Source organism: Rhincodon typus, chromosome 34, assembly GCF_021869965.1.
Source record: "Rhincodon typus isolate 14 chromosome 34, sRhiTyp1.1, whole genome shotgun sequence".
NCBI lineage: Eukaryota > Metazoa > Chordata > Chondrichthyes > Orectolobiformes > Rhincodontidae > Rhincodon > Rhincodon typus.
Genome location: NC_063365.1, coordinates 25,469,353 through 25,481,944, shown reverse-complemented (window position 1 = coordinate 25,481,944; position 12,592 = coordinate 25,469,353). Strand labels below are relative to the sequence as shown.

The 12,592-nt window shown below is 43.2% G+C and overlaps 1 protein-coding gene across 1 annotated transcript in view; it reads left to right on the top strand.

Moving 5' to 3' along the window:
* LOC109936828 (glutamate receptor ionotropic, delta-1-like) overlaps positions 1 to 12,592 on the top strand; it is a 581,569-nt gene that overhangs the window by 546,042 nt on the left and 22,935 nt on the right. The window lies entirely within an intron of this gene.

Below are 12,592 nucleotides of genomic sequence, written 5' to 3'. Positions count from 1 at the left end.
TGTTCTGTCCTGCTTGTTATTTATATGCCTCGCTTTGCTGGGGTGGTGGCATTACTTCTGGTTCTGTTTCTCAGTGGTTTGTACACAGGGTCTAATTCAATGTGTTTGTTGATGGAGTTCCGGTTAGAATACCAGGCCTCCAGGAATTCCCTGGTGTGTCTCTGTTTTGCTTGTGTGATGATGGATGTGTTGTCCCAGTCGAATTCGTGTCCCTCTTTGTCCGTGTTTAGTGAGACCAGTGAGAATTGGTCATGTCTCTTGGTGGCTAGTTGGTGTTCATGTGTCCTTTATTGCCAGTTTTCTTCTGGTTTGATCTTTGTAGTGTTTCTCACAGTCCTTGCGCGGTATTTTGTATATTACCCCAGTTTTGCTGGTTTTGGCTATGGGATGCTTTATGTCTGTCAGTAGCTGTTGTAGAGTAGTTGTTGGTTTGTGGCCTACTCTGATACCTAGGGGTCTGAGTAGTCTTGTGGTCATCTCTGAAATGTCCTTGATGTATGGTAGGGTGATAAGTGAGTCTGGTCGTGTTGTGTCTTCCTGTTATAGTCTGTCTCTGAGGTAATGGTGGATTGTGCTTTTTGGGTATCCATTCCTTTTGAAGACTCCATATAAGTGTTCCTGTTCTGCTTTGCATAGTTTCGGGTTGCTGTAATGTGTTGTGGCTCGTTTAAATAGTGTCCTGATGCAGCTCTGTTTGTGGGTGGTGGGGTGGCCGCTGGTATAATTGAGTATCTGGTCCATATGTGTGGTCTTTCTATACACACTAGCCTGGAGTTCTTGGCCCGAAACGCCAGCTTTCCTGCTCCTCTGATGCTGCTTGGCCTGCTGTGTTCATCCAGCTCTACACCTTGTTATCTCAGCCTGGAGTTCCGTGTTGTTTTTGCTTTCTACCATTACATCCAGGAAGGGTAGTCATTTGTTGTTCTCTTCTTCTATCGTGAATTTTATTCCGGTAGGGATGTTGTCTATGTGTTGGTGGGTTTCTTCTAGTTTAGTGAATTTGACCAGAACAAAGGAAAGAATATCTCTACAAGAAATACTGTCCAAAATCACCCACAACAACGACACAGACAACACAGATTCATGGATTAAAAACATCTCAGACCAACCTCTAACAGACACTGAGAAGACCGTCCTAGTACACGGATTGAATTATAACGACAGAAACACCAAAAAGACTGACTTCCTGGCTGCACTGGAATCGACACTAAAGAGCAACGCACTTTAGTACGACAGACCATCAGACAGACAATAATCCCAACTCTAAGCAAAAAAGGAAGGTGGAACACATTAACACAGAAGAGAGGAAAGTCCTGGAAAGCTGCAAGAAAGACAGGAACATTGTAATTCTTACCAGCGGACAAAGGACGCCTGACAGTAATCATCAATAGAATCCAATACATGGAGAAAGCTAATGCATGACTAGCAGGTAGTGACACCTACCAACAGACGGCGATAGACCCAACACCACAGTTAAGGAACCGGATCACGACAACCCTGAAGAAATTACACAATTCAGGAGACATCAGCAAGACAGAGTATCAAAAAATGAAGCTAGAGGGATCCACCACATCCCGATTCTATGGACTCCCCAAGGTGCACAAACTGGGGTTCCCCCTCAGACCCATTGTCTCACTACCAGCTACACCAAGGTATAGACTTGCCAAAGAACTACAACAGAAATTGAAATACTTACTGGACAACACTACCCACTTCATCCACTCACTCCAAGAATTTCTCAACATCATCAAGGACACCAGGATAGACGGGGATGAGATGATGATATCCTTTGACATAACAGCACTATTTACATCCGTAAACACCGACCTAGTCAAAGACACAATTGCCACACTGCTGGATGAATCCAGTAGGCAGGCATGCCAGGCCATCAACAACATCAATAAGAATACTACCATGAAACCATGCCTCACAACCCATTTCACCCTCAACGAAGGGGTGGCTCAGTGGTTAGCACTGCTGCCTCAAGGCCAGGAACCCAGGTTCAATTCCACCCTTAGATGACTGTCTGTGTGGAGTTTGCATGTTCTCCTTGTGTCTACCTGGGTTTTCTCCCACAGTCCAGAGATGTGCAGGCTAGGTCGATTGGCCATGCTAAATTTCCCATTTTGTTCAGGGATGTGTAGATTAGGTGGGTAATAGGGGGATGGGTATGGGTGGTGTGGACTTGTTGGGCCAAAGTGCCTGATTCTATGATTTGATCTGATCTGAAGGCATATCCAAACAAATCAACAGAACACTGATGGGATCCCCATTATCAGGACTGATTGCAGAAACAGTAATGCACAGGTTAGAAAGGACAGCACTCCCAGTACACAACCTAAACTTTGGGCCTGCTATGTAGATGACACCTTCGTGATTATCTAATGGCCTTCAGTAAAACACAGTTGAATCAAGATCCTAAAAAAATTGTACAAAAGCAAAAGGAGTTTTAGAATAAATTAAAAAGCGACAATCTACTGGTTGACAAATTCCTCATCGAAAAGAAACATTCCAGACAGGTTGTTTTTGCTGAAAGGGTTAAGGGACTCCAGACAGTAGACCATCAGCAGAATCAATAACCGCTTTTAATTCGACCATCAATAAATCTCAAGAGAGATTTCAGAGAGCTAGCACAGATAGAATGGGCCAAATGGCCTACTTTGCTGTAAATTTTTATGATTTTATGATTGTAACATTCATTAGAAGTAGATACTGCTAACAGTCACAACCCAGTAACTACAGAATTCATGAATAGAGATATTTGGAATCCAAGCTCACCATAGGGATTTTATAAATTGATTGCACAGTGATTCAGATGACTCCCTATCTTTTTTTAGAAATAGTCAATCCTATTCAATCAGATAATTTCCTTCTTTGAGCTATATCCTGGAAGCAATGAATCAGGTTCATCGTGATCCAAATTGACCTTTGTACCCCACATCCCCAAGCTCACGTCCCAATCACCCACACTTCCTTGAGCTCTGATTTGCCTAGCCAAGATTTTCACATTCCATAATGTCCGACTCATCAAGACTCTGTGTTTCACACCGAGTGGCACCGACCTCTAATTGCTCACTGCTCCCTGTGCATTCTGGGGTTTTTACCCTACCTGGCTCCACGCTGGGCTACCTCTGCAATCTCTTCCCTCAACTCCAGGGATCAGATCATAAGACCATAAGATGTAGGAGCTGAAGTAGGCCATTCAACCCATTGAGGATTGAACCCCTTCAATGAGATCATGGCTTATCTGATAGGGATGGACAATAAATGCTGGTCCAGCTGGTGATACTCACATTCCTTCAGTGAACGTAGAAAGAAAAAAAAGCTCTCAACTCCACTTTCCTGCCTTTTTCACACAACCCTTGATTCCCTCAGTGATTGAAAATCTCTCTTTCTCAGACTTCAACATACTTAATAATCCAGCCTCGGCAGCCGTCTGTGGTAAAGAATTCCACAGATTCTCTCCCCTCTGAGAGAAGAAATTCCTCCCCATCTGTGTCTGAAATGGGTGGCTCCTCATCCTGAGATGATGCCAGACTCCCCTACAGGGGGCAAGATCCTTTCATTTTCTCCACTGTCAAGCACTCAGTAAAAATGTAACCTCTAAAGAATGATAATAATTAGTATCAAATAGATTTAATTTAATGTTTGACCTGAAATCAACGATCTTTAAATTGCAGAAGACATCCATTTCCACAGCTTCTCATAACCAGGGAAATGTCAGGTTTCAAAGGCAGGAATTTACCTGTTTTTAGACAATACAAACTTCTAACAAGTGGAGAGCTAAAAGATTGAATGATCAGTGCTAGGGATGTAGGAAACACATTCATCCATTGCACACAGCTCCGATTCCCTGATGGAAGAATGCAGTATCATGGAAACTACTCCAGACAAATATTGTTCCTTTCTGACGGGCTGGAACACTGTAATACAGTTAGGAGCCAGCAGAGAGCAGCACCAACCTCACTCAACCTGGAACCCACTGATTTATCTGCTTAACGCCTGGGCAATCATTCCACATTGAAACCGTCTCAAACTCACACTCCACTGCACACCCCCATCCCCCTACCACCTTCCCAAGCCCCCAACACCTCAACTTAAACGGAGGGTTAGACAAACTTTCACGTTTCTGCCTGTGTTTTGCATTTACATTGCATTTTTCTTTCTATCTTGTTCTTAAGATTCTGTACCTAGGCACTTTCACCTAAGGTAGTGCCTTGTATGGGACGACATTATATACTTGTAACTGTGCTCCTGCACTTGAATACACGTGACAATGAAATCAAAATCAAAATGAAACCTTTCATGATATCCCCAAAGTACTCCCCAGGCAATGAAATATTTCTGAAAAAGGGTCACTGCTCTAATATAAGAAACACAGCAGGATCCCACAAACAGCAATGAGCTAAATGACCAGATTTCTTTTGTGTGATGTTGCCTGAGGGTTAAGTATTGACCAGGACATTGGAAACACTCCCCCACTCTGCAAAACTGTGACAGGGCATCTTTCATTAAATGGGAAAGAGCAGATGAGGCTTCAGTTTAACATCTCATTTGAAAGACAGCACCTTTGACAGTGCAGCACTCCCTTGGTGCTCTGTCAGAGGGTCAGTGGAGAATTGTATTCACATCTCTGGAGTGGTACTTGAACCTACGCCCCTTCTGAACCAGAGGAAGAGTGCTGTCACTGCCATATTGGGCTCTGGATACCACCCATTGCTGGCACATGCTTGGTGACATTTGCTACCATTAATCCTCCTTCCAACGCTGAGTCAAACAGATTATTTCATTCTCAGTGACAGAGGAGAAACCACTAGAGAGTCGCAACAGGTTGTGGCATCCATTTTACAAATGAAAGGACTCATAAGATGAGGGCTGTCCTAACATGTTGATAGTGTCGCTACCTCTAAACCAGGACATTCAAGTCCCGTCTGCTCCAGAGGTGTGTTATAATATCCTTGAGCAGGTTGACTAGAACATATCTATGAGATGATAAGGAGAGGGACCTTGTGGTGCAGTAGTAGTATTCCTACCTCTGAGCCAGGAGACCTGAGTTAAAATCCCATCTGCTCCATAGGTATATCATAGCATCTGTGAACAGATTCATTAGGAAGTGTCCATGCATACCTTCTATTAATTGAGCTTTCGCTTTTTTAAAAAATAAACCTGTCTCATTGCCCTTCCCTTTAGTATTTAATTAGTTGTGCTTTCGACCTGACGACAGACCCATGCTTTCCTTTACTCACTGCATGAGGTTATAGAATATAAATCATTTATTTCCAAATAATTTTTTGATCGTGGGACTAAAATGGTTTTAAAAAAGAACCATAACACATTGACATAAAATGACGACAAGCATCAGCTGATCACACATTTTGAGAATGTTTTATGTGTTGAATATGAAGCATAGTGTGCAGCCAGAATATATAATCAGGTTACATTCCAATAAGCTGTGTTCAGCAGAACAGGAAAGATGGATTTTTGGCAACAGAACTAAAAAAGCTGGGAACCTAACTCTCTCTGTCTCAAGAAGGGAAGAGGACCAGGAGACAGCACTGTTTGAAAGGAACCATTAGAAAACTGAGAACCCAAAGAACAACTGTGATAATCCCTTCTGCCGACAGCCCCTGAAATTAATTGACCAACCATGGTCTCAGGTTAAAACCTTCAGCCTCAGTGATATCTAAAGGTGTCTAACTATATATTCTTTCCTCTGCATTTCATAGCAGGCATTATAATCTTTTAAGCTATACTCATGAGTCCAAAGGCCCTTTGTTTGATTTCTCATCATGATTACTTTTCCCTCTGCAGGTAATAAAATTGCTCTTTCTTCTCATCGTGAATGCCCTGTAACTGGCTCCTATTGTTTCTGCTGAAAAACAGTCAAGTGCATTTTAAATGGGGAGAGGTATCAACCCTATGCTAAGAAGAATTTAAATCATTTTTGTGACCAATCGGGGAAGTTGAAAAGAGACAAGCCAATTCTACTCACCTCTCTAGGTCTGAACACCATCTCTGCATTTGGTCAAAACTAGTCTCATCTCTCACGTTTGGCTGTACTGGTGATAGATCAGTGACCCAAACTATTAACTCAGTTTCTCTTTCTGCAGATCATGCCTAACCTACTGAGAATTGACCATTTGCTATTATTTCAGATCTTGAGCCTCTCTTTAATTTTGTTTCTTTCTGTTATATTTTGCTTTACTGGTTCTTTCTCTGCAAGGTGCAGATTGCACCAAATCCAACACAACTGCTTTACTTTAGCGCCAACTTGTTGTACCAGTAGGGTTCTGGGCAAACATACAGCTTGGTTCTGTTTTACCAATTGAGTCTTGAAATATTGCAGCTTAAAATTTGTTTCAAAGACCTTCATACTCTCTGTAAAAGGAAGAAAAATCAATATAAAAATTCACAGATAACTGAGTCCATTAATGTGGCCATTAATTCAGGTTATTAATAGCTCCTCAGAACCAATCATAGCTTTTAGGTTACGTTTTCCTTTGAAGGAAATGACTTTAATTCCCAGTGTGCCACGATAACCTCAATCTGATTGGTATCTAATGGAGAAAGGATGTTGCTTTTGCAAAGTGCAGCTGAAAGGCAGTGTTTTTCTTCCTGCAATTGGTTCTTTAAATAAATTCAGATTACTATCGCTCTGGGCAGTGTGAGCTTCCAATCAGAACCAAGAGTGAGATGTTCTTTACCACTAGGTCCTGAACAAACCTTCACAAAACTGCTCAGCCTTAATATAAATTGCAAGTTCCTCTATTATGGCATCCTCCCAATTCTTATACATTCCTACTTTTCTCCTGTATTATTCAAGCTACAACAAAAGGCTGATAGACACTTGGAATTCTTCCCTGTAAATGGCAACAATGTTTGATTAATCATTGATTTTCCATCTGAGATTAATATGTTTGTAATTGCCAAAAGTGTAGGAGATTAGTAGACGCAGGTAAATGGAGTTAGATCAGCCACAATCTCAGTGAATTCAAGAATAGCCTGAGGTGCTGAATGGCCTCCTCCTGTTTACCTGTTCCACATGGTGGCTGGTGGTTAGCACTGCTGCCTCACAGCGCCAGAGACCTGGGTTTCATTCCACACTTAGGTGACTGTGTGAAGTTTGCACATTCTTCCTGTGTCTAGGACAACAAGGTGTAGAGCTGGATGAACACAGCAGGCCAAGCAGCACCAGAGAAGCAGGAAAGCTGACGTTTCGGGTCTAGACCCTTCTTCAGAAATGGGGAAGGGGAAGGGGATTCTGAAATAAATAGGGAGAGAGGGGGAGGCGGATAGAAGATGGATAGAGGAGAAGATAGTTGGAGAGGAGACAGACAGGTCAAAGAGGCGGGGATGGTGCCAGTAAAGGTGAGTGGAGGTGGAGAATTAGGGAGGGGATAGGTCAATCCAGGGAAGACGGACAGGTCAAGAGGGCGGGATGAGGCTAGTAGGTAGGAGATGGGGGTGTGGCTTGAGGTGGGAGGAGGGGATATGTGGGAGGAAGGACAGGTTAGGGAGGCGGGGACAAGCTGGGCTGGTTTTGGGATGCGGTAGGGGGAGGGGAGATTTTGAAGCTTGTGAAGTCTACATTGATACCGTTGGGCTGCAGGGTTCCCAAGCGGAATATGAGATGCTGTTCCTGCAACCTTCGGGTGGCATCATTGTGGCACTGCAGGATGCCCAGGATGGACATGTCATCCAAGGAGTGGGAGGGGGAGTTGAAATGGTTCGCGATTGGGAGGTGCAGTTGTTTGGTGCGAACTGAGCGTAGGTGTTCTGCAAAGCGGTCCCCAAGCCTCCGCTTGGTTTCCCCAATGTAGAGGAGGCCACATCTGGAACAGCGGATACAGTATACCACATTAGCAGATGTGCAGGTGAACATCTGCTTGATGTGGAAAGTCTTCTTGGGGCCTGAGATGGGGGTGAGGAGGGAGGTGTAGGGGCAGGTGTAGCACTTCCTACGGTGGCAGGGAAAAGTGCCGGATGTGATGGGGCTGGAGGGGAGTGTGGAGTGGACAAGGGAGTCCTGGAGAGTGTGGTCCCTCCGGAAAGCAGATAAGGGTGGGGAGGGAAAAATGTCTTTGGTGGTGGGGTCGGATTGCAGATAGCGGAACTAATGGAGGATGATGCTCTGGATTCGGAGCTTGGTGGGGTGGTATGTGAGGACAAGGGGGATTCTTTTTTGGTTGTTATTGCGGGGAAGGGGTGTGAGGGATGAGTTGCGGGAAATGCAGGAGACACAGTCGAGGGAATTTTCAACCACTGTGGAGGGGAAGTTGTGGTCCTTGAAAAACGAGGACATCTGGGACGTCTGGGAGTGGAATGCTTCATCTCGGGAGCAGATGCGGTGGAGGCGAAGGAATTGGGAATAGGGGATGGCCTTTTTGCAGGCAGGTGGGTGAGAGGAGGTGTACTCTAGGTAGCTGTGGGAGTCGGTGGGCTTGAAATGAATATCAGTTTCCAGGTGGTTGCCAGAAATGGAAATAGAGAGGCCCAGGAAGGAGACAGAGGTATCGGAGATGGTCCAGGTGAACTTAAGGTTGGGGGTGGAAGGTGTTAGTGAAGTGGATGAACTGTTCGAGCTCCTCCTGTGTCTATGTGGGTTTCCTCCCACTGCCCAAAAGGTGCATACGTTAGGTTGATTAGCCGTGGGAAACATATAGGGAAGGGTGGTGGGATGCTCTTTGGAGGGTTGGTGTGGATTCAAAGTGCTGAATGGCCTGCTTCCACATTGTAAGGATTCTAAGTCACTCATTTTGTTTGTCTACATCTGGAGACTGGTAAAGATGTACTATGTTTTTCCTTCTTGTTGGTTCCCTCACCACCTTGCACAGACCCAGTCTAGCAGCTACATCCTTTAGGACTTGACCAGCTCAATCAATCTTGTTACTGGACATTGAAGTCCCCCAATCAGAATACATGCTGTGTCTGTGCCCCCTTCAGTGTTACCACAAAGTGTTCAACATGAGGAGGATGGACTCAGCAGCCGAGGGAGGATGGTGCTAGAAGATGAGCAGAAATTTTCCTTACCTGTAGATCTAGCTAGGGATCAGGCTCTTTAGAGTCTGATAATGAGAAATGAGGCAAGCTTAATAAATGATTGAAGAATAAAAGATTACCTGGGAAACAGTGACCACAACATGGTAGAATTTAACGTTTCACTTGAGACTGAGAAACTTGGATTGGAAGCAACTGTGCTAAACTTAAAGAAAATTCTAATTACAAAGGCATGAGGGTGGAGTTGACTGGAGTGGACTGGGAAAGTAATTTAGCAGAAAAGATGGTTGATGAATATTGGCAGATGTTTAAAGTTTATAGTTTATAGTTTATGTCTCTTAACAAAGATATATCCCAGTGACGAAGAAGGATTCTCAGAAGGGGATAAACTAACCATAGTCAACCAGAGAAATTAAGGATAGTACCAAATTGAAAAAAAGATACAATGAGACCAAATGTGAGAATAACAGGATAGTGGAGATGAGGATTGTCAGATTAGCCACGATCTCAGTGAGTGGTGGAGCAGACTTGATGGACTGAATAGCCTGCTTTTGCACCTGTGTCTTATGGTTATGATTCACTGTGGAAAATGGTACTAAAGCACAGCAAAATCATGGAATCCCTGCAGCGTGGAAGCAGGCCATCTGACCCATAAAGTCCACACCAACCCTCCGAAGGACATCTCATCCAGACCCACCCCACCCAAATAACCCTACATTTCCCATGGCTAATCCACCTAACCTGCACGTCATTGGACTGTAGGAGGAAACCCACGTTAGAGAATGTGTAAACTCCTGAAAGTGGAATTGAACCCAGGTCCCTGGCATTGTGAGGCAGCAGTGCTATAGACTGAACCACCGTGCCATCCTTCAGTCAACTGTTGGATTGCCCAGTGAATTGGCCATTTGGGGACGCTGGGGACCTCCCTGCTTTTCCTCAAGCCATGTCACATGATCATTCCACACTTTTGAGAGCAGATAATTAACACCTCCTTCCAAAGCAGCATCTCGAACAAAGTGGTGTACCCTCAGTACTACACTGCCAGTGGGTGCACACAATCTCATCTTCAAATTCTGTTTGGGACTTAAATCCAGAAGCTTCTGTCTTGGAGGTTACATTGTGTCCACAGAACCATAAACTCTTCAGACCCATGGAGAGGGAAACAGAAGAAAAAGTTGAAATGAATGGGGAACAAAGTTTGATGGAAATGCCTGGCCAACTTTGCCCTGGCTATGGGAGAAAATTGCAAATGCTTCCAAACAGCATGAGGCAGGGCTGGGACTGGCCTCAGAACTACACATGCATGGTGCTGATGTTACCTACTCACTTTGCATTGATTTATTACACTTGGATGTTTGATAATTTAAGAAATGGTTCCCCACCAGTCTCACCATTCATCTTTCTCTGAGATTGCTTCACAGACAGAAGCAAAGAAATTCACTGCAAAGTTAATCGTGACCTAAAATTAATTATTGCAACCCTGAGTATCAGGATTATAAAGGAAACCAGTTAATTATTGTTCTCTCGCAGAATACCAGAAATTGTTGAATATCTGGATGCCCTGAGAGTTGTCCTGTCTGGGGAAGTGTGGTGAAGTGCTAGTGTCACTGGGATTATTCATCCACTGACCCGATTAATGCTTTGGGGCATGAGCTCAAATCCTATTGTGTGAAATTTGAATTCAATACAAATCTGAATCAAAATCTAGTTATGGCCATTGTCAATGCCATACAAACCTATTTAAATCACTAATGATCTTTTGAGAAGGAAATCTAACATCCTTGGTTAAGATTTCATAGAATCATAGAATTTACAGTAAAGAAAGAGACCATTGTGTGTATACCAGCCCCCAAAGAGCTGCCCAGCTAGTCCCATTCACCAGCTCTTTATATTCATCATTTTCAAAAATATATCCAGATCTCTTTTGAAATCTCATTTGGAATCCACCTGCACCATTCTTTCAAGTCTCATATGACTCCTTATCAGAGACAAGTAGCTAAAAGACCTGCTGAATTTCTCCAGCACATGTTGTGTCTATTTCAGATTTCCAGCATCTGTGGGATTTTGCTTTAATTAATCCATCATGAGTTTGACTCTTAGCCACCCTCTGAAACGTCCTGCAGCAAGACACTCAGTTCAAGGGCAATTAAGAATGAGCAATAGCATTTGATTACAAAATAACAGAAACCTTTCGTATTGAAGGAGAACTTTCCTACCCAAAACAAAAAAAGAAGTTGCAGGAAAAGCTCAGCAGGTCTGGCAGCATCTGTGAAGTAAAAATCAGAGTTAATGTTTTGGGTCTGGTGACCCTTCCTCAGTTCTTTTCCAGCAACTTCTGTTTTTATTCCTGATTTACAGCATCCACAGTTCTTTCGGTTTTTATTTCCTGCCCAAAAGTTCTTTTTAAATTAAAGTTTTATACTTACTCTCAGATGGTCAATTTTTCATTCATATATGGTCCAGCTCCTGTACGTTAACGAAAGGTTAAACATAATGGTGCAGGGATACAGAAAGTAACATTTAATCACTGGTTATCACGTCTCAGAAACATCCCAAAATGATTGATTGCTATACCTGTAACAGTAGGTCACAAGAGGAATACATTTCACAAATGGGAATGATGAATAAGGGTGTTTACAAAGGGAAGTTAGCCTGGAACAATCTGTCCTTAATCCTTAGCTCCTGAATCAGCTCCTGGGGGGGTAATACATCAATAGATTTGTTCTTTGATTTTATTTTTAATAGGGTTTCCAGCACCCTCTGTAAGGTGAGCGAGTGAATGTTCTCACATTAGAATCCAGATCCTGGGATCCAACATCTCCGTAATTGTCACTGAAGTTTGACAGACATTACAAATCTCAAGTGTATTTCAGGAGTTCATTATGCTGTGAGTGATTTGTGGCTTCTCTACATTACATTAAGTGGTTTCTCACATTATAAAAAATATTAAAAGTGCATTGGATAACTAATCAGATATAAATAGTCTTAGCTTAATCTTGTTTTCAGTATTCATAGCATTATGAATTTGGTAAAGGTTGTTTGATACAAAGGAAGTTTTTAGTAAAGACGTACATGGAGATCAGAATAGGAAATGCCCTTTATAGATGCACATAAAATATGCAAACAAAGTACAGTGGATGCTGGTGATCTGAAACAAAACCAGAAATTACTGGAGAAACTTAGCAGGTTTGGCAGCATCTGTGGGAAGAAAGCATGGTTAGTATTTTGAGTCCAGTGTCTCTTCTTCAGGACTGAGAGCAACTAGGAAAGGGTGATATTTATGCTTAAGATGAGCGCTGGGGGGTGGGAGGCTTGGGGAAGATGTGAGTGGATTGGTGGAGATGGAGTCCATATGGAGAGAGATGTGAAAGGTGTAGGTAAACAAGGAGATAATGAACAGCAGGCCAGGACAGAAGAACAACTGAACAAGTGATTTTAAGAGATAGTAAGAACTGCTGATGCTGGAGTCTGTGATAACACAGTGTCGAGTTAGAGGAACACAGCAGGCCAGGCAGCATCAGAGGAGCAGGCCAGCTGACGTTTCAGGCTGGGACCCTTCTTCAGAAATGGGACTCCATTTCTGAAGAAGGGTCCC